The sequence below is a fragment of the Miniopterus schreibersii genome (genome assembly GCF_964146895.1).
Source record: "Miniopterus schreibersii genome assembly, chromosome: 1".
NCBI classification, from domain to species: Eukaryota; Metazoa; Chordata; class Mammalia; order Chiroptera; family Miniopteridae; genus Miniopterus; species Miniopterus schreibersii.
Genome location: NC_138101.1, coordinates 27,111,072 through 27,136,814, shown reverse-complemented (window position 1 = coordinate 27,136,814; position 25,743 = coordinate 27,111,072). Strand labels below are relative to the sequence as shown.

At 40.6% G+C, this 25,743-nt stretch overlaps 1 protein-coding gene across 1 annotated transcript in view; it reads left to right on the top strand.

Annotated features, from left to right (window-relative positions):
• Positions 1 to 25,743, top strand: part of TEC (tec protein tyrosine kinase) — a 99,615-nt gene that overhangs the window by 26,476 nt on the left and 47,396 nt on the right. The gene's annotated exons all lie outside the window — the stretch shown is intronic.

Below are 25,743 nucleotides of genomic sequence, written 5' to 3'. Positions count from 1 at the left end.
CTTCGATACAATAGCAATAATTTTATTGAAATTCTTGCTGTTAAATACAGTTTATTGTGCTTGGGAAGTATGCTGAGAAATTCTGTTCTGGATGATGGGAAATTCAGTCAAGCCAGATCTTCCAAGTCTGACGCTGGAAAACCTGTGTTTCAGTTCCCATGATGGGCCATTCTTTGGTTTGTCCCCTTGTTCTTATTACTCCCAATTAGCTTGTGTTTTTATGTATTCTAATGAAATGGTAATTGATCTTCCTGGCAATTTATGTGGTTTGATCTTACTCATAATAACACAGAACAAAGGCAGTTTCATAAGTGATCTTGTGTTTGGGTGAGGGAACCAAATGACACATGGGTCAGATTATCTGACATCCCAGTGGAGGCTCTGTGTGGTACTGAGTGGGAATCCAGGGAAGAGCAGGGCTGGGAATTAATTAGGAAAAAGGCCTTCTAAATAATGGTGAGAAAACAAGGAGGGTGGAGATTTCTCTATGTTGAGATGTTGAATAAAACATTTTCAAGTAGTAAGTAAAACTGTAACTATTGTTAACTAAGAAATCAAGAACTTTTTATAATTGGACTTTGGTACTACTAATTTGGTTGGTGTGTTGTTTCTAATACTGCTCCAGTATGGAAACTGGCAAATAGTTTATAAAGTCGAGGAGCAGGGAGACTAGTTGTGTCAGGGATCCTGAAGGCCACCTCCAGGTTTGATGATTTGATAGGAGATCTCACGGGACTCAGCATATAGTTGTACTCAGAGCTATGGTTTATTTCAGTGAAAGGAGACAAAACAGAATCAGCCAAAGGAAAAGCAAATGGGGCAAGTCTAGAGGAAACCGGGCACAAGCTTCCAAGAGGCCTTCCTCAGTGGAGTCCCAAAGGGTGTGAGTAATTCCTTCAGCATCCAGTTGTGACAGCTGTGAAATGCTGTTACCAGGGAAGCTCATTAGAGACTCAGGGTCCAAGGTTTTCAGTGGAGGCTGGTCACACGGGCACCCTCTACCTAGCATGTACCAAAATTCAAGACTCCAGAAGGAAAGCAGGTGTTCGGCTCAAAACATACTGTTTGTACAAAGTTTAAGCTCAGTGAATTATTCTTATTGGTGCTAGGAATGGGGACCCTCCCAAAGTCCAAGTTCAGGCCAACCTTATAATCAGGTCATTCCCAGGACAGTAGTCTCGTAGGCCTGCTATGTTAACTCTTTTTTTGCAAATCAGTAGTAATAATGATACAGATTTTTGAGTACCAAATACATGCCAGGCATTGTGCTAAATACTTTACGTGCATTACTTTTGCCCCTCAAAACAGTGCTAAATTGTCTTACTAGTACCCCCATTTAAAAATGAGTGATATGAGGCTTAGAAAGGTTTAAAACTTGCACGAGGTCATACCTAATGAATTACAGGGCTGATTTCTTCAAAGCCTATCTTTGAAATCACCTTGATACTCCAGGGAAAATGAAATCTTTCTATAATACAGATAGAGTTTTATTTTAAAACAAGGATATTTTTATTACTTTCAGTTATTATTTTTTTGAATTTTCTTTGCGATAGAAGAAAATTAACACCAGAGAGGGCTTTTGTCCTGGCTCTGCCATTATCTACTTGGACACTATAAAACAGCGTTCTTCAATTTGTACATATAGTTTAGAAATTACTTCTATATACATTTTCTATCTCTTTATACTCTGAACTCTTCCTTTGTCATCACTGTTTCGACCCGAGCACGCATGTGATCTATTACCAAGTTCCATGAATTCTCCTTCCCTTTAAAGTTACAACTTTATTGTGGCTCCCACCCCATTCTCTTAGGTGGATCACTGCTGTCCCTGATCCCATTCATGAATCTTTATCTTCCATCTGCAGAGTCTTCAGAGTGATACTGAAAACCTGTAGCTTTGTATCTTCTCTAGGATCAAGTTAAAACTCCTTAGCTTGGAATACAAGGTGCATGATGCAATTTTCTTAATTGCCATGCCTTCTTCCTCCGGCCATAGCCACGTCTTCTAACTCGGTTGCCCTTTTTCATGGTGTTTTTGTTAATATTGTTCAATTTACTTGGAGTGATAGCCTCTACCTTCCTGCCAGGATCTGTCTGTCCATCCACTGTCCAATTGAGCCATCAAAAATTTGTTGAGTGCCTGGCAAACACTCATCTTTTCTGACTCAGCTCAATGCCCACCTTCTTTATTTTTTAAATATATTTTTATTGATTTCAGAGAGAGGAAAGAAGAGGGAGCGAGAGAGAGATAGAAACATCAATGATGAGTCATTGACCAGCTGCCTAGCCCGCAACCTGGGCATGTGCCCTGACCGGGAATCGAACCCCGATCGCCTGGATCTTAGGTCGATGCTCAACCGCTGAGCCACGCCCGGCCGTGCTCCCCACCTTCTTTAAAGCCTTTCCTATATCTTTCCCACCAAAGGTAGAATCCCCACGCCACTTCAGCCCTCTGTGCCCTGTCCTTACTTTTATCATGGCATCTTGGTTGCCAGACTCTATTTACATAACTGTGTCGTCCATTGGACTTGAAGCTTTTCGAGGGCAGGGCTCATAGCTTAACCATCTCTGCATTTCCAGTGCAGAGTGAGTATTCACTCTGCACTGGAGGACTGGCTGGATGGAAGGAGAGATGGGGAGACCACAGCCTTAAAAGCAGGCAGGACAGGTTTATCTTAAACATACATCATGAACCATGACAACCAGAAAGGTGGTCAGACTGCAAAGAAGTGGAAGAGTAAAATTTGAACCTTGATATTATGACCCCAAGTTCAGTGCTTTTTCCATAATGCCACAGGTGCCTCCCGTAGAATTTTATTCTGGTTGTACTGAAACTGAACATTCTTCATAATGAAATGTTTGAAATTTTACAGGATGGTTGAGGCAATCAGTTATGAGTGTGATGTGACATGAGCCTGTTAAACATCCTGGGCAAACTCTCATATTTCTTTGGAGTATTCTGGGTCATAGTAGGCTGTTTTCTTGACCAGCCCTGGGAACCTGGAGACTTTTAGTGACATAGGGATTAAGAGCCGGTTAAGGTCCTGAGTTGATCTGATGTTTCTCTCTTGGTTGTATCCTTAGACTAAGTGGACCTCTCAGTGGGAAGCATAGGTTTCCAGGACACTTCTAATCCCTACCTGAAGATTTGTATCTTTCAGCACTTCCTATGTTTCTGGAGAGTGGGTAGGGGGTGGGAAAAGTATCTTATTTATTACATGTCAGTTGGAAGCATTTGCATCAGATTTTATAGGTTACCAGACAGTTCACTAGTTTGTAAAAAAGTAATACAGCTCTAAATACTCAATAGAGATAGTACAGTGTTTATTGTACAAGGGAACTTTTTTTGGCTCTGAATATTCTCAACTGTTTTATCCCATGAAAATTCATTTTCTTTTATTATTTTTTAAAATTTTAATTTATTGGTTTGAGGGGGTGGGAAAGGGTGCTGCAGGGAGAGAGGGAGGGAGGGAGAGAGAGAGAGAGAGAAAGAAAGAGAGAGAAAGAGAAACATCAATTTGTCATTCTACTTACACATGCAGTCATTGGTTGCTTCTTGTATGTGCCCTGACCAGGGATGGAACCCAAAACCTTGGAGTATCGGGACAATGCTCTAACCAACTGAGCTTCCAGGGCCAGGGCGAAAACTCATTTCTTATAGGCAGTTGAATTTCCTTGTTTCTGAAATAAGGTAGTATCAACTTCCTCTCTTGTGTCTCAATTTCCTTTCTTATGTCTCTTCTTCTGATTCATATCTGTCTTCTTAATGTATTGTCCTGGATTTGAACTTCCTTGTAATCAATCACTTAGAAGGGTCAAGATGCAGGTCTGAAGTCCTAGAATCTGATCTATCCCCTTAATTTGCCAAATTAATCCATTTTCATTTCATAACATTTACTGTTTTTTTCTCTCTGGGAAGCAGAACCCATTTAAGACAGAAGGTGGGGGGATACCATTCCTTCCATCCAGATTCCTAAAAAATTTTTTTTAATAACTTTGTATTTTGCTGTAGTTTCAAACTTAAAAAAAGTTGCAAGAATAGTACAAGGATCTCTCAAGTAACTTTGACTCGGATTTACAAATTTCCTATAGTTTTGTCCCTCTTTCTTTCTCTTTTTCTCTTTCTATGTATGTTTTTCTCTGAACAATTTGAGAGTAAGTTGTAGACATTGCCCCTTTTATCACTAAATAGGTCATTATGTGCTGTCTAAGACCAAGATCATTCTCTTTTATACACACAGTACAATGGTCAAAATTAAGACTTTTAACACTGATACAGTAAATACTGTTATTGAATCTATAGTCTGTAGTCAGATTTCATTCATCTTTCTGCTGATATCTTCATAGCTATTTCTCAAACTCCTCCCGTTGCCAAGTCCAGGATCTAATTCCTGATCATGCATTGCATTTAGTTGGCCAAGACATAAAATTTTTAAATGTCAGTGGTGAAAGGAAGACAAATGAAAGGAAGAATGCTCTTCTTTTGTTGCATACTGTAAAATGCCAACTGTCTCATGAATACTCAGTGATGGTCGATGGGAGTCCACAAACATGCAGTCAGATTTAAAGATTATTGTAGTCTGTTCTCCTACTCTCATTCTCATGGTCATCGTTAGGATGACCATAATTTCCCAGTAAAGAAATTGTTTACTTTAGTCTGGTCCACTACAATGAGTAAAAATCACTTATTCTTGTTTCCCTATCTCTACTGCTGCCTCAGTTTTAACTTTTTGTTCTTCTGTGTTAAACAGTTGTTAGGCATGTAAAATATTTTATGAAGAACAGTACAGTTCAGTAATTACTAGTAAATGAAGAGGGAGCTTAACCAAAGGTTTGGTTCTCATGCTCTACTTAAAACTAGAAATAATAAAGAGATTCTAGATTTTGAGAAACACTCTAGGATCCAGCTATGATAGTTGTGGTTTACTCATTGATTATTTGTATTGTGATGAGAGAGACAAAAGCTGTAAGAAAAATCAGTGTTTTTCCCCAGAAATGATATTGTTTATTTTATTTTATTCATAAGACTTAGGTCTTAGCAATTTTTAGTGATATCAAAAAGTCAAATTTCCATCAAAGTTTTATTTAGCAATTTTGCCACTGAATATATTCAGAAGACTGTGCTGTAGGCACTGAAGGTGATTATGAAAAGAACAATTCCCAGGATGTTTGGGAAATGGCACCATAGTTAAAATAAACAGTGTTTCTCCCCACCTCTCTTCCCCACCTGCCTATTTTGAAAGAAACTTCTTTTAATTGGAAGTGTGTATAACTTGTTGCAATTTTTTTTTGTAAAAAAGAACTATATTTGACATAATGATTTTTATTTTTAACCCTCACCCAAGGATATTTTTTCCATTACTTTTCAGAGAGAGTAGAGGAGAGAGAGAGAGAAACATCGATGAGAGAGAGACACATTGACTGGTTGCCTCCCGCACATGCCCCGACTGGGGCCAGGGATCAAGCCTGCAACTGAGGTACGTGCCCTTGGGTGGAATCGAACCCAGGACCCTTCAGTCCGCAGGCCGATGCTCTAACCACTGAGCAAAACTGGCCAGGGCTGACATAATGATTTTTGTAACCTGAGTTTTATTTCTCTCTTGCATCATGAACTATTGGGCTGGGGATTCTTAGAAATCTTTGAAGCCACTTCTGTAATTATTTTCTATACAGTGTTTGTTAATGAGGATGGGTGTGATAGCTTTTTCTTGAGGGACAGTTGAAAAAGAGACCAAATTATATGAGTGGAGGAAGTTTTGGTAGAAAAGTATAGACTATACAGATTTGGGAGGGCTCGGTGCAGGTTGGGAGGGTTTGGGGAGGACCTCCACTTAGTGAAAGGTTGGTGTATGAGTAATGTTGGGCAGAGAAAACCCTTTCAATATAAAGAGAACGGAATGTGCAAAGGCCCTGGGGTGAAAGGGAGCTTGGTGTGTTTGTAGAGCTGCTCTGCTCTATCTACACCTATATAGATTTATGTAAGTGATAATTACCCATACAAGGGGATAATTTATTTTGTTAGTAATAAAAAAGAATCATATAATTTTAGACCTTGAAGGAACTTTAAAGAATGAACCCCAGCTGTTTCCCTTCTGGAAAATGAGCATCAGGAGCTATTTGCTCCATGTCACCCAGTAAGCCTATGGTAAGCCTGGACCAAAACTCAGATCCAAATGTGTCTGTAGCAGTCTCTGATTGCATTGCCTTAGTTCTGGAAAAGATGCAGCTTAAATAATATGGTTGTTCACAGAATGGACACCATCTAGTGACTGTTCAGACCCCTTTGCTGAAAAATACTTGTCATTTTTCTGCTTTCAAAGCTTTGCTCTTGCTGTAGCTAACAGTTCTCCTTCTCTCCTCTGTTTACCCATGTCCCATCTCAAGTCTTCTTAAGTGGGAGACCTTTCTCATCTTTCTGGTTGTCAATGACTTGCCCTTTGTGAATTACTATTAAATTTATGTGTTATTATTATTGCCTTTTCCCTCACCAACTACATAAAAATCGCGAGGGCTGAGGTTGTTGCCTCATAATTTAAACACATCACACAATACCTTGCACTTATTAGGCTCTCCAACAGTTTTTGTTAGTGATAATTACAATGGTGGTGATCAGTTAGTATTCGAGGAAGCAAAAAGATCTTTAGAGACCTGTGATAGTGATTTCCCATCCAATTTTGTTGCATTTTATGTTTTTGAGGAGATGCATTATTTAAGCTTAGAAATGCAACTATGTTTTTCTTTGGTATTTATTAGTATTAATCTCTCCTCAAAACTAAAATGTGGATATTATTTAAATAATCAAGATATGAACTGTCAGAAGAAATCACATAGCAATTTGAGAAAGTGAAACTCCATTTCGAGTTGTTTCTAAAACTGTTTTGGGGACTCTCGTAGCCACTGGTTGATGCTGGTCAGGTCCATGTAGAGAATTACCCGCAGAAGGGAGCTAAGGAGCACATGTCTTACTTAGCAGTTAACTCTGTGACTTTTAGGAGAATGCCTGCCATTATTGGCCTTGGGGTTTTGTGAAAGAAATATTTAAGTTTGATGATAACTACCTTAGAGAATGAAAAACATTGTTACTGTCTTTCACCAAAGCTCTTCCAGTGCCTTTTGCATTTTTAATCTTAGAGAACTGTCTATAATATTTGCATGATTCCACAGTGGCAAACACCTGAGATGAAAAGTTGCACAAAATATATGCAACATAACTTGTTTGTTAAATAAAATTCTGTAAGAGACTTCATTGAAATCTCTAGTGGGAAGGAATTTTCTCCTCATTATCCTAGTTGTATGAGAAAACTTTTTCCATCCCACCTTTATTCCAGGTAATCACATAGGTATAGCTGTGCCTTAATTTTATTTGCTGCTGCAGAAAGTAACATAGACAGGTGTAAGTCCCTGCTGGTGAGATTGTAACGTGAATTTTGCTCATTTTAGAGGAATAATATATGTGTATGTATCTGTATCTGTATGTATATGTGTATATGTCTGTGTCTGTGCATATTCATGTCTATGTCTATGTCTATGTCTATGTCTATGTCTATGTCTATGTCTATGTCTATGTCTATGTCTATGTCTATGTCTATGTCTATGTCTATGTCTCTATCTAAATCTACAGGGTGCCCCCAAAAATGTATACACAATTTAACAGCTGATAGTTCAATTTTGAAAGTGAAATACATTTTAATAAACACTGCCTTTATAATTATTCAAAGTGTGTGTATACACTTTTGGGGATTGTCTATGTCTATATCTATATGTCTATGTCTATGTCTCTATGTCTCTATGTCTATCTCTATCACTATATCTATCTATGTATCTAGCTATATCATCTATATCTACATCTATACTTATATTTCCAGACAGAAGAGAGTCTATACACTGTTGCTTGTTATATAGGACTCAGCTCATTTGTTTCAACTTATTTGTCATTTGTACCACGAAGATTTAGTGGGTATGTAGAGTATGCTAGGATGGAGGAATTAAAAGATGAGCGCCCCTGGTTTTGCTTAGCATGCAGTCTGATTAAGCTACCATTCTAGTTTTATGGGTTCATAATTGCGGACTATCTTATGCTGCAGCTACTGTCTTGGAGGGCGGAGGGGCCCCTTGAGGCCTAGAGTGCTTATCCTTACGTGCGCTGCCGTTTGCACTTGCGCACGCATTTCTGGATCACTTCCGACCCTTGAACATCTCTGGCCTGGGGTTGCAGTTGTGACACGGGCGGTTACACCTGCAGGGGTTCAGGATTTCCTTCTGTTCTTAAATTTTCCATCGCGTGGGTTTCACAGAAGTACAGGGGCTTTACGTACCTACTCGCCACACTCTGTTCTCCTTAGCATCCCTATAAAGGAGATACGCACTGAATTCGTCCACCCTGAATTTTACAAGGAAGACACCGAGGGACAACCCAGGCTCCTCCTCTGAAGTGGCAGACGTGCCGTTTGGCTAGATGAAGAAACATCTTATCTTTCTGGCCTGTGTGCTGCCAAACCGCATTGTGCTACTTCCCGCGGAGGGGACTTCCTTAAACAGCAGCTTCACTGACCACCTCCAGGCATGTGTTTCCTTCCTCCCTGCCCTGGGTGGCTTGAAAAGGGCCTCGCCTGACAGTTTTTCATTCACGTTTGTTTTCCCTCCCTGTGCCCCTGCAAGGTGGGGGCAGCCCTGTGCATTTCAGTAAACTAGAGCTGTGCAGAAAGGAGACCCACAGAAGGAAAGGTTTTCTGTGAGTGTTTATATGAAAGAAGTTGAAAAGGGTTATACTTAGTTCGAAACTCTTAAGAACTTCAAAGCAGGCTTGGTTAAAGTAATGTGAACGAAAATTCATTTCATAAATACTTGAAATGATTTGTTATAGAGAAAACTCACAAGTAACTCAAAGCTGAATTTATTACATTCATAGTCTATCCCCACAGGAGAGAACCGTGTTACAGTTGAAAATGACACTATAAATCTACCCTAATACATTAGTAAGTTAGCTTAACACTTTTAAATAGGAAAGTAAGCTGACTTTTAGATTAACTCAGGCCTGACTGGGATTGATCATAGTGTAATGTCAAAACAAATGGCAGAGATTTGAATTTTCTTAGAAAATGATGAGTAGCTTGATGCTAAAAATCAAATACATAATTCAAATTTTTTTTTTAAAAGACAGGGTCATTCCTTCATTTTCAGAAATCACAATCACTTTCTAAGTATACGTGTTATGACTAAAATATCTGTAGGAAACAAGACCAACATCCACTGGGTGAGATAATGTTTCTTCTTGAGGTTCCAGAACCAGCTTTTCATTTGTTTTCTGTTCCTTCTCCCTTATAGGGAACTTTAGTTCTAGTGTAAGGTTCATCTCTGAGTTGATGGAATTTCTGTGAGTTGAGAGTAGACTGTGTATTTGGGTTTAAATCTCAAATTTGTTGCTTATTAGCTGTGACCTTGGACAAGTTACTTAATCTCTCTGTGCCTTCGTTTTCCTTACCTTTAAACTGGGGCAAATAATGTTATTTCCCTCACAGGTTTTTGTGAGGAAGAAATGGGTATGAAGTAGTTAGGACAGCACCTGGCATATAGTTAAGTGCCTTGTAAGTATCGGCGGCTGTTATTCTAGGTAGGTTGTGTTGTAACTGACTTTTATCTTTTGGTATAATGCTTTCAGAGTTTCTGTTCTTGTGTCTGGCTCTTCCCAGATTTAGAAATTATTGCAATAAGCGTAACTGTTTCATTCTCCTAGTAGGTCACTAATTCCAGGTGATTCACTCTTTAAATTGGTCACTGTTGGTTGTTCCGTGGCATTCTGCTGCCTGGTGGAAATGTGTTCCTTGGGGTAGGATGGATTAGCATTCTGACATCTTTGAGCCCGTGTTGGTGGAACTCTTGTTAGGGACTAACAAGATCTGGGTTTTGGAAGCGTTTCTCTAGATGTTTATCGGTGGGCACATGACAGGGTGCTGGTGTGATAAATGTGGTGTTGCTTCAGTTTTACATTTTTGTAACAGCAGAGGTGGCTCTACCTTGAATCACATTAAAGAAAAGGAAGCATTAGAGCCTTTCAATTCCACAGCCCTTTCAAAGGTCCCTGAAAGGGCCCTAGCAATTTTGTTTCATAATTTTGCACTTAAAAAAAAAAGAGAGAGAGCCTTCTCTGCAAAGTGTAGAAGCTTTAGGTCATTCAAAATCTGGATCTCTGTGGAGCATGTAGGACTTGATTTGTTCTAATATATGATAATATCTACAGATTTTGTCAGTGAAATACTCCCAACCATCTCCACTGTAAAACAGCTAAAAAATCAAGGACATTTATAATTGGTTATATTCTTAAAAGTCTTTCTTTCAAGAGCTAAGTGATATATGTCTACTATAATCCGTTTAATTTATTTCCCTTTAATAGTTTCAGAGTTGTTTTTAAAAGTTTCATACTTTTCTTGTTAAATGTTAAATTTTCTGAATATTTTATGTTTATAGTTACTCTTATGAATAGGTTATTTTTCATGATATGTTTGTTGTAATTAGATATTGTTGATATATAATCAAGCTCTTGATTTTTATAAATCTGTTTTGTAACCAACTGGTCTACTATGCTATTTCTAAATATTGCATAGAGATATAATATTCTATTCTCAACTTTGCTATAAAAGAGTTATTTTTTTAATTAAACTTAATCCAAATTATGAGGAGAAAACAGTTAAAAATATTAGGAGAAATAAAAGCATTTTAAATTTTAAACAGGAAAACTTAAAAGGTTGGGATTAAATCTTTCTTTGCTGAGAAAGTTTTAAATTGTGTGTCTTGGACAGAGGTATTGATGGGAGATGGTGGAGGAATATACATAACCAATAACGTTAAACTTTCTGGATTAACTAAAATATAAAATTTGAAGTAGAGAAACCTAGATTTCGAATTCATAACTGCTACTGTTGGCGGGGTAATATGATGCAAACTCAGGCCAAGGAAGTCCTCAAGTAAAAACATTTTTTTTACTTGAATCAATTAATTTAACAACAACAAAAAAATAGTGCCTGCTTTGTTGCAGGTACTGTTCTAGGCTCTGGGGACACAAAAGTATATATAGCAAATGTCCTGCTCTTAGGGAACTTACCTTCTAGAGGAGAAAGATGGACAGTATACAACTTTACCAATAAATACCTCCCTGCGATGAAGAAAAGTAAAGCAGGATGGGAGGGGTGGGGCCTTGCATGGCTGGGTTTTGTGTTTTTGTAGGTGGTCAGGGAATGAAGACCTTAGGAAGAGCAAAGCAGTTCACATAGAAGCCTGGGGGAGGTGTTCCAGCAGAGAAGCCAGGAATGCAAGGCCCCGAGGGAGGCAGCAGGTGCTTCTTTGCTAAAGAAACAGCAGAGAGGCCCAGGGGTTGAAGTGGAATGGGGTGGGGTTAGGGGAAGAGGCCAGAGGCCTGGGGAAGATCATGCATGGATGACTGTGGGCTGGGAAAAAGGCTCTGTATTTTTTTTTGTAATGTGATAGGAAGATTTTGGAGGGTTATGAGTGGGATGTGACAAAATTTGACCCTTATATTCCTGCACATCCAGACAGGGGCGCACAGTGGAACATGAACTAGAAGTTAGGAGGTTTAGGATATAGTTCTGGCTCTGCTAATGTGACCTTGAGGACGTCAGTTATCCAGTCAGTGCCTCACTAGAGTCTCTCATGGCGAAATATAATTCTCAGATCTTAAAAGAGTAAGCACTCAGATATCTTTGCAGTGGCTGTTGGCTATGTGGAATAGAAGAGGAGACTTGCCCCTCCCGCTCTTTGTTCACACTTTGAGCCTTTCCTGTTCTCAGCCCTGAGCCTCACTCCTGCTTCTGGGTGGCCAAGTTGCGGTGTGTGTGTGTGTAGTGGTATTTCACTGTTTTTTTCAACCTGCATTTCTCTGATTACTAAAGAGGGTGAGCAAGTCCACATATTTTCATTGTCTGCTGGCATTTACTCTGTTGAAGTGCCCATTTAGATATTTTTCTTTTTTTTTTCTCTATTAGGTTTTCTGTCTTACTTGTTTTTGAAAAATATGAAATATATATTCTGAATCAAACCCATTGTCTGTATATCCTTTGCAAATACATGTCTATACTTGTAGCTTGTCTTTTAATTTTCTTAATGATATCTTTTTTTTTATTGAGGTAAAATACACGTAACTAAATTTACCATTGTAACCATTTTAAAGTGTACAATTCCGTGGCATTAAGTACATTCATAATGTTGTGCAACAGTCACCACTGTCTGGTTCCAAAACTTTTTCATCACCCCAAACAGAAACCTTGAGAGTGTTCCATGTGCACTTGAGAAGAATATGTATCCTGTTGCCTGTGGATGGGATGTTCTGTATATGTCTGTTAAGTCAGTCTTATCTATGTCTTGTTTAAGGCCACTGCCTTGTCTTTGAGTTCACTGACCCTTCAGTGGACTCTTTCTGTTTCATCCAGTCGGCTGTTGAACTCCTCTAGTGTATTTTTCAGTTCATTTATTGTATTCTTCAGCTCTGTGACTTCTGTTTGTTACTTTCTTATATTTTCCATCTCTTTGTTGAAATTCTCACTGCGCTTATCCATTCTTATCCCCAGTTTAGTGAGCGTCTTTGTGACTATTACTTTGAACTCTTTATCAGGTAAATTACGTATCACATTTCATTAAGTCCCCCCTCCCCCCCTGAAGTTTCATCTTGTTCTTTCATTTGGAACGTATTTCTTATTTCATTCTGCCTGACTCTCTGTGTTGATTTTTATGTAGTAGATGAAACAACTGCCTCTCCCAGTCTTGAAGAAATGGCCTCATGTAGGAAATGAACCTTGTCATCAGCCTTGCCCTAGCTCTTAGTTGTCTCTCAAATCTTGTGTTTGTCCAAGGAACCTATTATATTTTTAATAGCTCCTTGTAGCTGAGGCTATGCCAAGACTTGTCAGTGTCCTAAAGGGAGGATCTCAGCACCTATAATCAGGCTGATTGGAAGCCAGATCCACAGGCAGCAGTTTTTTAAAGTATGCAAATACATCCAGTTGTTTGGGACTGTAAGTTTAAGCCATGCTGGCTACAGTCCCAGAGCCAGGCAATATGGAGGTGTCCCCGGGGTAGCAGTGGCAAAAATTGGGGCTCCAGCTGAGTGTATAATCTATTCTCTGGGAAAAGCTCTCTTTTGGAATAGATCACGTTAGGCCACAAAACAAGCCTTAATAAATTTAAGATGATTGAAATCATATCAAACATCTTTTCCAATCACAATGGTATGAAGTTTAAGATTAATCGCACAAAGAAAATTGGAAAATGATGACTATATAGAGGTTAAATAACATGATACTAATCAACTGATGGTCAAGAAAAATTCAAAAGAGAAATAAAAGATCATGTCGAGACAAATGAAAATGAAAGTATATCAAAATTTATGGGAAGCAGCAAAAGCAGTTCTAAGAGGGAAGTGCATAGCAAGAAATGCCTACCTCAGGAAACCAGAAACATCTAAAATAACCTAACTTTACACTTCAGGAACTAGAATAAAAAGAGCAAACAAAGCCCACAGTTATTTCATAGTAGGAATGAAATAACAAAGATTAGAACAGAAATAAGTGAAATAGAAACCGAAGAAACAATAGAAAAGATCAATGAAATTAAGAGCTGGTTCTTTGGAAAACATAAACAAAGTTGACAAACCTATAGTAGACTCACCAAGAAAATAAGAGTGGACTTAATTAAATAAAATTAGGAATGAAAGAGAGATTATAGCTGATACCTCAGAAATACAAAGGATCATACTAGACTACTGTGAACAATTATATGCCAATAAATTGGACAACCTAGAAGAAATGAATAAATTCCTAGAAACATACAACTTACAGAGACTGGATCATGAAAAAAAAGAAAATATGAACAGATTGATTAGTAGTAAGGTCATATCAGTAATCAAAACCTCCCAACAAATCAAAGTCCAGGGACTGGTGAATTCTACCAAACATTCAAAGAAGAATTAATACCAATTCTTGTTAAATTCTTCCCCAAAACAGAAAAGAAAGGAACTCTTCAAAACTCATTTTATGAGGGCAGCATTAGCCTGATACCAAAACCAGATAAGATGTTATAAGAAAATTACAGGCCAATAGCCCTGATGAACACAGATGCAAAATTTTTCAACAAAATAGTAGCAAAGTGAATTTAACAGTGGTTGAGCATCGACCTATGATCCAGGAGATCGAGATTCCATTCCTGGTCAGGGCACATGCCTGTTTGGCGGGCTCGATCCCCAGTAGGGTGTGTCCAGGAGGCAGCCGATCAATGACTCTCACATCATTGATGTTTCTCTCTCTCTCCCCCTTTCCTTTCCTCTCTCTGAAATCAATAAAGACATATATTAAAAAAAACTCACCAAAAAACAAACTGTATGAGACTTGAATATATTTCGGGGGAAAAAAAGAAAATGGTGGTAAAGACATTTTGCATCTTCAAAATAATTAGTTATCACTGATGCTGATTTGATTGCCATTACCTGTAAATCATCTGCAAAGTCAGAAGATATTTGATCATATAAATCCCTGTGGCACAAAATTACATAATTAACCCCTGAAAAGCTGCATATAGCTTTGATCATTCCTTAAGCCAAAGTAAAAGTAGCTAGAAACTTTCAAGAACAGTCACTAAAATGTCAAAGGGATGAGCTGCCAGTGAAAAGGAATAGACATAGAGTCCTAAAAACTGGTACAAGGAAGGCCAAGAAAAAAAAGTGATAAAAAATAATAGTGATAAAAGAAACCTGGTACTCATTAAGCAGCCAGTCCCCATTCCCCTATCCTCTCCGCCCCTGGCAACCACTAATCTGCTTCCTGTCTCTATGGATTTGCCTATTAAGGATATTTAACATAAATAGAATCTATAATATGTTGAATTTTGTAGCCTGGCTTCTTTCACTTAGCATAATGTTTTCAAGGTTTGTTCATGTTAGAGTTTATCAGTACTTCATTCCTTTTTTTAAAATTTATTTATCGATTTGGGGGGCGGGGGAAGAGAAACATCAATTTGTTGTTCCATCTATTTATTCATTCATTGTCCTGACCAGGAATCCAACCCAAAACCTTGCGATATTGGGATAACGCTTTAACCAACTGGCCAGGGCAGTACTTCATTCATTTTTATAACTAAATAATATTCCATTATGTGTATATACCACATTTGGTTTATTAATTCACCTGTTGATAGGTAGTTGGGTTGTTTCCACTTTTTGGCTATTGCGAATAGAACTGCTATGAATATTCATGTACAAAGTTTTGTGTGGGCATGTATTTTCATTTCTCTTGCTGGGACATGTTTAACGTTTTGCAGAACTGCTAGGTTGTTTTCCTACATTTTATAGTCCCACCTGGGGCATATGAGGGTTCTAATTTTCCACCTCCCCCTTAAGATTATCTTGCTTATTCTAGCCATCCTAGTTTGTGTGAAGTGGTATCTCCTCGTGTTTTTGGTTTAAGTTTCTCTTATGCCTCTTAACATTGCAAATCTTTTCATGTAGTCTGTTTCTTTTTTAAAATGCATATCTACTTGCTGTCTTTGGTCAGGCAATAAAACCTGTCTAGGAGAAACTTCAGCTTTATTTGACTTTTTTAAATGAAGGGGACAAAAAAAAAAAGAAAGTAAATGAAGGGGACAGTGGTGTGGTAGTAAATATTTAGTAACTGGGAGTCCGGGGAGAAGCCCTGATTTTTAGTGTTTGCCAATATCCATGGTGTAAATACTCCCACCATGGCCGATTGCCACCACTATGACATTGAAAGTGGAGCAGGGAAATGGCACACGCAATAGACTCTCATGAGTTGGCATGAACTGACTTAAACACACGCCAGTGGGAGGGAGGAATGGTAAAGTGAGCTCCTTATGGCTGCCTGGTATTGTGCTTGCTGGGCACTGTACAACCATAGGGGTGCCATTCACATGTTAAAGAGAAAAGGAAATAATATTTATTGAATGTCTACCACAAATTTAACCCTCACCACACTCCTCTTCTGAAGCAAGATAGTTTTACTGTCTTATTTTCAGAGAAATCTAAGACTTAGGGAATTTAATTAACTCAGTGGTTCACAACTATTAAGTGTCAAAATTGGGATGTAAATCAGGTCTTTCTTATTCCAAAATTCGTTCCAGTTTACCAAATGTTTTGGAGTGATGCTGGGGGGCAGATCTCCAAGACACCCCCAACCCCAGTTTGATTAATTTTGAGCGGGACTCAGGACTCAGCATATTGTTAAACTCATGACTGTCATTTATTACAGCAAAAGGAGACAAAGTAAAATGAGCAAAGGAAAAGGCACGTGGGGTGAAGTCCAGAGGAAAACAGGCACAAGCTTACAAGAGTCCTTTCTCGGTGGAGCCACGTAGGATGTGCTTTAAACTTCCAGCAATGAGCTGTGACAGCACATGTGGAATATTGCCTACCAGGAGGCCCATTAGAGACTCATTGCCTGAGGTTTTTGTATTGGAGACCGGTGGGTTAAATAGGCACCCTCTGCCTAGCATGTGCCCAAATTTCAGACTCTAGAAGGAAAAGCAGATGTTCAGCATACACTGTACTATTTGTACAAGCAGTTTAGACACAATGAGCCATTTTTATCAGTGCTGGGAACAGTGGGAACCTTCCTAAAGGCCAAGTTCCAGATGCCAGCCAAGGGCCAACTGTAGAAAGGCCATCAGTCCTTTCTAAGAATAGCAGTTGCAGGCCTGCTGTGTTAACTCCTTTCTGCACACTAACCAGATGCAAAAATAGGAAAGAAAATTGAAAAAGCGCAGAGACCATGTCTCCTTATCATTACGCCCTCTCCCCCTCCCAGCTCCTGCATAGAACTGGATACACGGTGGGTTTCTAACAATGGCTCCCTGAGTTGTGCAGATCCTCATTGACACCCAGCCTGTGTGTCTGCATTGTCTGTACTCCAGAAGTGCTCGTCAAGTCTCTGTGTTAACCCAGAACCTCCAAATCATGATTCATTATGACTGCTTAGCCCAGACATCTCAGCGTGGCCTCATTACCCGGCTGAATTCTCAGTGACTTTCCTCCCTTGAAAGGCCTGCATTGGAAATACTAAGGTCTATTTGCATCTTCAGTGGAAATATTGGTTCTTTTGTTCCAGCGGCCCAGGCACACTGCCTCAGACTCACTTTTACATGGGTGAGCTTCGACTAAAAATGGAACAGTTTCCCCCACCTGACCTCCCCCGTGTCTGGGTCACATGTTGGGGTCATGCCTTCCTTTGTTCTCACAAACCCACTGAACTGTCGGCCCCGTATCAGGTTGTCACAAGCCCACTGCAGGCGACGGAGAGCTGACTGAAGCCCTGGTTCCTTTCGTTCTGAGCTACCAGACAGACCAGGGAACGAAAAGAAAAACGACCCAGCTTGATATCTATTCTGAGGTTGAAGAGTTTGCACAGGCAACTCCAAAGTGTCTGCAAAGAAACTCAAGGTGCCCCCTACCATTTCTGGTTCAGAAATTGTACCGGAAACCTGGAAGTTGGCCTAAACTTCCCCTTCTCCCTCACCCTCTCTCACGTCTGGACTTTCAACAGGTTTTGTTGATTCCACATTTTGAATAGGTCTCACTCCTGCCGCTCTTCATCTCTACCCCACCGTGGTCCCAGCCACCGCTGCAGACTCGGATGGATACAGCAGCCTCTGTGTCGGTTAGGACTGAGTTAGGCTATGTATCCTATAAAATCACTAAATAATAGTGCCTTAAACAGAGGATTTTTTTTTTCTTTCTTTGAATATGGAGAAGAAATACTGGAGGCAGGGCGTTCTGAACTGGTGTGGTGGCTCCAAATGAGGGCTCTTGGACCCTACCTTTCCCTTCCAGCATTCTGGCTTTTCTTTTTCATTTTGGCTCAAGATAGCTGCTGAATTTCCAGTCATCTTGTCTGAATTGTAGGCCGGATGAAGGGAGGACAGAAGAGCAAGAAAGGACTTCTACCTGAGTCCGCTCCCTTTATCAGCCTTCCCGTGTATTCCACAGAAGACTTCTGCCTGTGTCTCAGTGACCGGTGACAAGACTTCTGCCTGTGTCCCAGTGACCGGTGACAAGACTTCTGCCTGTGTCCCAGTGACCGGTGACAAGACTTCTGCCTGTGTCCCAGTGACCGGTGTTGAACCATGTGCCGGGCTTAGCTGCAAAGGGAGCTAAGAAAGAGACTGACTATCGTCAGAGGGAAGGCGGGGGAGGGTGGGAGAGATTAACCAAAGAACTTGTGTGCATGTGCATGACCGTGGACACAGACAATAGTGTGGTGAAGGCGGGGGGGGGGGGGGAGGGGACAGAGGCAGGGTGGAGCCAATGGGGAAAAAGGAGGACATCTGTAATATGTTTACCAGTAAAGATAAATAAAAAAAGTAATAGTCATTTATTCTGAGTATCAACATGCCCAACTAAAAGTCAGGGTTCTGTTACTGATGACAAGTGGACTTATGGGTCGATAACTAGGGATCTCTGCCGCAGTGTGACAGGCTCCTCTCTCTGCTCCTGCCCTCTCCAGTCTGTTGTACACAGTGGCTACAGCGATCATGTCCCTCCCCTGCTTAAAACCCTTCAGGGGCTTCTCACTATCCCCAGTTTAAACCTCAAAGTCCTCATGGGCTATGGCCCAGCAGCCTGCCCACCAGTCGGCATTAATCTGCGGTTCATTCCCTTCCTCCCTCTTGCCAGTCATTCTGTTCCTTGAAGGCGCCCTGCTCCTTTCTCCCACAGAGCATGGACCTGAGCCGGGTCCTGTGTTTAGAGTCCAGGTTCTCCTCCCTTGACTGGCTAACTCCTTCGGGTTTCAGCTGAAATGTCACTTCCTCAGGACAGCCTCACTGATCTTCCAGGTTAGATCAGTTTTCCCTGTATAATATCATCTAATGCTTTTACTTTGTACCACTGATCTCTATTTAATAAATTATTAGTACAGTTACTTTTTCAGTCTCTCTCTCTCTCTCTCTCTCTCTCTCTCTCTCTCATCTATTAGCTTCATGAGGCAGGCGAAGGCATCACTGGGCCCAATACGTGACCTATGGGAAATCATAAATGATTGTGGAATGACTGAGTGGGCATAATGATGGCTTTATTTTGAATCATCTTAAAGAGATGTGAGCGAAAGACATACGGAGAGGTGTTTTGCTAGTTAGAGGTGCAGGATCCGACGCAAGTAAGAGGATGTGATTAGGGAAGTACATTTGAGATGATCAGACCTAGTCCATTCGGTGCTGTTTATCCTACACGGAGGCATTTTCCTGAGGGAAATGGACTTGGAAGCCAGAAAGGTCTGCTCTGAGTCCTGGATCTGTTCATTGACCAGCTCTGACATTGGAGAGTTGCTAAAACTCTCTGAGTCTCAATTTCTTTATCTATAAAAGGAGAAGATACCTATCCTGCCAGGCTATTTGTTTGCAGATAGAGTATTATGAACTCTTCTGTTTGTCTGATTCAAAAAAACACACACAAAACACTTTAAGAAGGAAGTCTTCCTGCTTTAAAAACAGACACTGGAAATCATCTTCTTTTTTTATCATTTCCTGGTCATCCTGCATGTACACCCTTTGAACAGTGAAAGTCAGGATTGTCGTTTGGGCTTAAGAACAGAAGGGCTTGGAGGCCATTTGCAGGCTTTTTTGTTTGTTTGTTTTAAAGGTACCAAATACTTCTATCGTGATTACCATACCTTATGCATGGTCTTATGTGCTTTGCAAGTATTAACTTTAATCCTCTTAACTCTATAAGGTAAATGTAGTTAGCATTCCCATTTTACAGATGAGCAAACTGAAGGACAGAGAAGTTGAGCGCCAGTATGTGACAGGCCCGGAACCCAGCCTAGGCTGTCTGATTCGTGAGCCCTGAACCACTCATTACACTGCATCGCCTCTGGCTAACTTTGTGATACTTCTTGGCTGTCTTAAATTGTATATATTCATAGAATCAAACTTATATTAATCTTTATATTCTCCAGTACATGAAGCCCTCAAGAAAGCCTAACAAATTGGTAAAGTGTGTCTTTGTAATATTATTATTGTACTTGAAAGGAGAGGTGCTCTCTGCTCTGTGTGTTAAGAGTGTGAGTTACCAGTTGTAACTGTTTCTAACCTAAAAAGGAAGTGCTAATATAGCGGCTTGCTGATTCAGTATTGGTTTCATACTTTATGGCAACTAAAATAACAGCCTCAGAAGGTAAAAATAGTACAGTCACATGCAGCATTAATCGCCCTTTTTCAAAATAGAATTATAAAATCCATGATGTAAAGGTTAATTTTGTTATTGTTGAAAAGAGTGAATATGGGTAGGTACCGGTCATTTCTGTTACACCTCCAGTAATTTTAGGGAACTGATGATGTTATCGTCCAAGGAGGAATCTCATTCATGCCATTTTATTTTATAAGATACAGTCAAGTTGACATCAATCCTAAGATCTTCCCTGGCATGTAGAAGGTAGATGTGAGGGTCTTTCCTTAAACAGAACTAGTGGCTTTTGCTTTTATTTTCCCTAAGGACTAAATACTATTTGAAAAATAATATTAATAGTTAAATTTATCAAGCCCTTACCATTTGTCCTCTTTGTTCTGAGAGCTTAACATGAATGGACTCTTTTATTTCCTTCAACAAACTTATGAAGTTGTGGTGCTATTATTTATCCCATTGTATAGCTAAAGAAACTAAAGCACAGAGAGGGTAAGTAACTTCTCTAAGGAGACACAGTGAGTAAGTGGCAGAGCTGGGATTCAAACAGACATTCTGGCTCCATAGTCTTTGCTCTTAAGCAATAAACACTTATTAGAGTCTGCTAGTTCTTTGTCTGAGATATGAGGTATGTTAAACAAAGTAAAGTGGTTTATCCATTTATTTCTATTTTTAAAAAGCTGCCCAGTTTTTCTTCCTCCAAAAAAATAAGAGCATACTAAGCAACAGAGCCAGGCTCAGCTTTCTATTTTGACAGCCTGGGCCATTGCATGGCAAAATATAATTATTTAAGGCCATGGTTCCTCACTGCCTTGAAGATTAAGTGCAACCCCTTAGCATTACATACACACAGAGCTCTTCATAATCTGGTCCCATCCTGCACTCCCAGTCTCCTCTCCTGCCTCTTCCGCCTGTGTCCCTCAGTGCGTCTGAACACACTGTCACATTGCAATCCCCAGACCTCCTGTGCTCTTTTGTAACTGCCTGCTTTACTTTCAGTGTTCTCTTGTCTCCTTCCTTTGCTGGGAAACCCTTATTCATGAGTCAAGGCTCAGCTCAAAGAGGCACCTCCTGGGTGCAGCCTTCTCTGACTTGTCTTTGGGGAGAATTAACCGCTTCTGCCTTTGTGTCCCACTGCATGCGGTTCAGTAATGAGCTGTTCACACTGCCTGTGAGTAGTCATCTCTTCCCATCCAGCTGGAACATGAGCAGATGCTACAGAAATGCTGACTGAAAGAGCTGAGGGGTAGGAGGGGTAGGGAAGTTAACAGAAAGGTGTGAGGGTGTTTGAGTTGATTCCTGTCTATATAGTATAAGATGTTTTGATTTTGGGACTCAAACTATTTAGGGTAACCTGCTTTCTTTCCTAACGAGGAGTGAAAAGTTTACAAATGCGAGGTTCACAGTCATGACATCCACGAAACATGCAACAGTGAAATGTCTGTCTGGCAGTCAAAATAGAACATGATTTAAAACAAAAAACAAGCAAAAAATAATTGCTATTATTCTAGGTTAACTGTTTGATGTTTTAATTTGGCTATGCTAAATCTAATTCACATCCCAGCATTTCCCTGGATTGTCCACACCAAACATTGATTGAATTCTGACTGTGCCCGGTGCTGGCGGTGACAGCACCACATGGGTGCCAGGCCCCCACCTGTGAACCATTCATTCTGCTGTGGGCATCAGGTGCCCAACAAGAGTCTCACTCATAACAACTGCATTTATGATGTATAGAGGTTAGAAAAAGTATAGGTGGCTTCTATTACAGAGTGCGAGGTATTTGAGTAGGACCAAAATGTACTAAATGTACCTAGTGTATTAAATTAAACCATGGGAAATCACCAATATTTGATCACTTGTTGACATAAAAATGGCAATTTCTTATGGGGTGATCTAATGGTGCCTTAGTGAATAGATCACAAAAGCCACCTCTCTTTCTGAATCCACTTGAACGCCTGTGCTTGGTAATACGGAGGTTTCAGATACACTCAGTGGAGTAACTACAGTTACTCCTAGAAGTTCCTCGAAAGCCTTGTAAGACCAGTTGCCGTCAAGGGGGTGTGATGCGCTACTTCTGCACCACCAGAAGGGAGGGACGGGGTAAAGAGAAAATTAAACTGATAATGCCTCCCCCGCAGGTGCTGGTGGGCTCGCAGTGAGTGGCCTGGCTCTTGCGCTGTGGGGATGTTATATTTGGTATTGAGGGGCATCTCTTGGAATGTCCATATATCCTGCAAGTTGGATTAATTTTCACTAGAGTATTTGAGAGTTAAGGGCATTAGCAATAGCAAACTAAGAGGGCATGGATAGTTTAATTATGGCCCCCCACTGGGATAGCCAATAAAGAGTAGAGCTCTGCAGCCTGGAGTTCTGTATCTTCATTTGTCCTTGGTCAATGGGTTTAACCTCAGTGCCCCATTTACCCAGTTGTAAAATGCACATGCTGAATAACTCATGGCTTCAGCAGGGTCAGTATAAGTAATTCTGGAGATTGGTTGCAAGGGGCTGTGTAAATGTGACCTCTAAGAGCAGTTGTGTAAACATCAGGGATTGTTGTTTCCTCTTTTGAATCCAGGGTACACAGGATGGCCAAAGCTTTACTAGTAGCAATTAAGTAATGTGCACATCCCCACTTTTTACCAGTTTATAATGGTAAATGCCTTTCTATATTCTGATAAAAAAAAAAATTTATAAGTAGACCCAAGTACAACTTTGATCAGGATTTCAAAAAATGTGCTGGGGTGAAGTATTTTTTGACTTTTATTGTGGAAAGTTTCAAACATACTCAAGAGTAGACAGAATAGTACAGTGACCCCCATGAACCCACCATCCTACCCGATAACCCTGACTCATACTTTCCCCCACCTCCGTTAGCTTGTAGCAAATCCCTCCCACTCCTGTTATCTTGTCCCGGAGCTCTTCTACACATCATTTCTTCTACAGATGCTTCAGTATCCATCTCCACAAGACGAGAAGTCCTCATCTTCAGTATAACCTTAATGCTATCACCGCACCTCAAAACATATCAACAGAGCCCTGGCAGGTGTGGCACAGTTGGCTGGGTGTCCTCTGTTGCACCAAAAGGTAGCTGGTTGGATTCCAGGTCAGCAATCCCTGGTAGGGGGCATGCCTGAGGCTACTGATGGATGCGTCACTCTCATCTCTCTCTCCCTCTGCCTTCTTGCTCTAAAAAATCAATAAAAAAATAAAAAACAACAGGATATCAACAGAATGTCCTTGATGTCATCCAGCATATTCAGTCCATGGGAGAAACTGTTTTAAAAATAATTTTATCTCTAGAACATTCCCACTTGAGGGGCTGTGCTGCCAAAGTTTTCTATAAATTGATTAATTGTAGCACAAAGTGAATATTCCCATAGAAACCATAGTAAAAGCAGCGACTGACACTGATTAAGCCCACAGAAATCCATGGAACCAGGCTATTCCATATATTTCTCTTTGAATATCTTACTGATGGGAGAATTGATGGGCAATTCATCTTCTCTTACTGGAAACCTGGATCTAACATACACATTCTCTTTCTTGCCAGTGTTCTCATGGTGATTTCTTGTCCCCAGGTCCACCTCCTCACTCTCCCACTCACTCCCCCTTCCACTCCTTGAGATACCCCTAGAAGCAAAAAAAGGAACTTTTCCCAGCACAGCCAATTATCTCTTTGGGGAAAAAATAATAGGGGATGTTGTTCTCTCTGGGGCAGCAAGCAGCAAAGGGAAGCTGCCAGTATATGCAGTTTAATATTTTTAAGGTATTTGAAAAGCAACCTGCAGTGTGACCCCTTTAACTCTGAGAGGACTGGAAAAATCTTATATACGGTTCAGTAGAAGCTCATTTAAAGACCAGGTTAATGCTCTCCTTTTGCAGTACACTAGCAAAGCCCAGTTCCATTTTAAATCAATCACGTTTCCAATTCATACTTTGCTTTTCACTAATATCAGGTGAGCAGAGAGAGGGGTTTTTCTTAGTGGAGGAACTGGTCTGGTCTGGGCACTGTGGAGGTAAAGTTCCCTAGAGGCTTTGAGTCTCCCAGATTTTCTGTCCAGAACCAGTCCTGCCTGTAAGTCATGGGTCAGCCTCCTAGGGTGAGGCTGTGGGGCAGTGGTCACAGGGCCTTCCCACTCCCTGAGCTGTCATTTCTCTGCGTTATCACTCATCAATCCATTCGGCCATGGCCCGGCTACTGGGGTGGGGCTCCTGGTGCTGCAGCCGTAAGTTCATGCCAGGTGCACAGGCCACAGAGCGTGTCACTGTGTGTTTGCATTACTAGTTGTCACTGCCACCCACCACGTACCCCGGAAATTGCATTTTCTATCTTGCTTTGCTTGCTATCTGCAAATCTCACCCACCAGAAACTCAGAACTAATCTCCCCAAGTTCCTCTTGATAAGAGATTATGTTCATGTGATTCTAGTTATTTCCACTTTCATAAAGATATAAAAGTGTCATTAAAAAACAAACGAACCCTGAACACCTAAAGTGTCCACTGGGGAGCCCCAGGACACGCACCCACACACTCGCACACACACAGGCGCACAGAATCTTTAATACAGGAGCAAAGTGCTACTTACTAATAAGTGTTAACCATACAAACTCAAGAACTGAAACCTAGGTTAAGGTGCCAGCCTTGTCTTTTGCTGCTTAAAAAGATACACTGAAATTTGTAGTGCCGTCCGATGATGACCATCAAGGAGGGTCCCCGACAGTAGTTATAAGAATCTCTGAGGATCGTAACTTGACAGGTACTTCAGTAATTGGGTATTTACACTGAAGCAATGCATGCCAGTGGAGCAGGGGCAGAGGAAGCAGGGCCTCTTACTTCCTGGCGATTCTTGGCATGCCTGTGCCCACCCCGTATGGCATATGCCTGAGAGAGCAGTGGCAAAAATAAAGCCAGTCGCAACTCTGCTCTGAAATGGGTTAGTCGAGAAAAAGTGGTGGCTGTGCCTGGATATTATGAAATTAGACCCGAGGAAGGCCTCCTCTCTGCTGAGCCAGGCCCCTCCTCTTCGTTCATGCCCTCACTCACTCACTCAGCAAAATCACTGGGCATCGCCGTGTGCCCGACTGTCCACGCCAGGCTCTGCCGCTGGCACTGCGGGGCAGGTGGGCATGTCTTCACCGAGCCCTATCGTGCCTGCCTCGAAGAAGGGACTGATGAGAAAGCAAGAAAGAGAGGAAGATAGGATCAGGCCGCAGTTTGGGGGAAGGTGTTCCATTTATTTTTTAACCAGAAATTCACATAGTACTGGATGAATCGGATGAATGGAAGAGTTCTTTCTAAATTGGAATAAATCCTAAGGCTGAGCCTTCATTTAAATGAGAGCTGCTTGATTGCCTACTTCTGGCCCATTATAAACTGAGGTTATTTTGTTTCATCTTTGTACCTCTTGTTCTCTTTCGTTCTTTTTGTTTTTTCGTTTTTAAATCCGTGATTCAGAACACTAACGTATCAGCAAAGAAGGGCATAGTTTCCAACAGTCCCCAGGTTTCAAGGTCCCTGAGTTTTTCAACTTTATTGAGGTATAATCAATGTGCCAT